Genomic DNA, 1,825 nt, shown 5'->3' with positions numbered 1-1,825 from the left:
ATGTAGTATGTGGCGATCTTTCAGCCATGCAGATGCAGATGGAGACAGCGTTTAGTCTCGGAAGGTAGAATGGTAGCCTTATGCTATGCAGAAAAATGCAGAGGGAGACAGTGTTTAGTCTCGGAAGGCAGAATGGTAGCCTTATGCAATGCAGAAAAATGCCGAGGGAGACAGCGTTTAGTCTCGGAAGGCAGAATAGTAGCCTTATGCAATGCAGAAAAATGCAGAGGGAGACAGCGTTTAGTCTCGGTAGACAGAATGGTAGCCTTATGCAAGAAATAAAATGGCAAATGGTAATAGAGCTTTCCTAGCTGATAGTAGATTGCGATATTGTGACTGCTGGGGACATTGTTGTGTGTGATAGCAAATGTGAATAAATGCAACGGTTCTGAGAGTTGTATTCCTGAACAATGTTCACTTCGTGTATAGTATGTTTGGATGGTTTTGCAATCCAAGTGCCTGCATCCAAAGAAAAATGAGTTTTGTAAAAGGGGAGGTTAGTTCGTATCCTCGTAGGCTTTGCTTGACCTGCTTGGCTTCGATCTGGTGATACTGTATGTGTTACTGGAGTAGCGTTGCTGAACAAAGCAGTTTCGATAATAAACATCCATGATTTGGTAAAAGTATAACATAAATGTATAATAGTTTTTTAGATGAACCGACGACTGTGACGCGGTTCGAGACATTGCAACCTCTCTTACTACGGAATTTTGAGGGCCCTCCTCAAAATTCTGCCCCAGTTTAATGGGTTGATGCTTCTGACTGTTGCTTGCGATGATTGGCCGAAATTACTTCGGAATTTTGAGGGTCCTCCTCAAAATTCTGCCCCAGTTTCCAATTTCGGGGGGAAATGAAAATTTTATTGAATTGTGACCGAACCCATAGGGCTGCCTACGTATCCCCTCTTAAACGGGAATCAGGTCAGGCGTAGTTCAATTACATCATAAAGGGAAAACGTAAAGATCACACATAGTAGCGCTTGCTTGCATCTTAATTAATCGGCTTTGGCCAAACTTCTCCGTCCATTTCTGCGAGTATGAGGGCTCCTCCTGTCAGAACCCGGTGAACCATGTACGGACCTTTCCAGTTGGGAGAGAACTTCCCTCTGGCTTCATCTTGATGCAGAAATTTTTTCTTTAACACCAGTTGTCCCAGTGTGAACTGTCTTGGCTTGACCCTTTTGTTGAAGGCTCTGGACATTCTGTTCTGATAAAGTTGACCATGACACACTGCGTTCATTCTTTTCCCATCTATAAGAGCTAGCTGCTCGTAACGAATTTTTACCCATTCTGCGTCGTCGAGCTCGGCCTCCTCTATGATCCTTAAGGAAGGAATTTCCACTTCGGCGGGAATGACGGCTTTTGTACCATAAACCAGCATATAAAGTGTTGCCCCGGTCGATGTGCGGACCATGGTGCGATACCCCAATAGGGAAAATGATAACTTCTCGTGCCCTATTTGTGCTTTTCTATCATTTTCCTCAATATCTTCTTGATATTCTTGTTGGCGGCTTCCACAACTCCATTCATTTGAGGCTTGTAGGCTGTGGAATTCTTGAATGGCTTTGACCTTCGATGCATCCAATTCTATTCCTTGGCGGCTCACAATAAACCCAAGCAACTTTCCAGCAGGGACCCCAAATGCACATTTTGCGAGGTTTAGTTTCAGGTTGTACCTCCGTAGTCTGTCGAAAAACTTCCTCAGATCTCTTATGTGTTCAGTGGCCTTCTTGGATTTGATGATAACGTCATCCACATATACCTCTATCTCTTTGTGTATCATGTCGTGAAAGATGGTAGTCATGGCCCTCATATAGGTAGCCCCT

Source organism: Nicotiana attenuata, chromosome 8 (assembly GCF_001879085.1).
Source record: "Nicotiana attenuata strain UT chromosome 8, NIATTr2, whole genome shotgun sequence".
Classification (NCBI taxonomy): domain Eukaryota; kingdom Viridiplantae; phylum Streptophyta; class Magnoliopsida; order Solanales; family Solanaceae; genus Nicotiana; species Nicotiana attenuata.
This window is presented reverse-complemented; position numbering follows the sequence as displayed.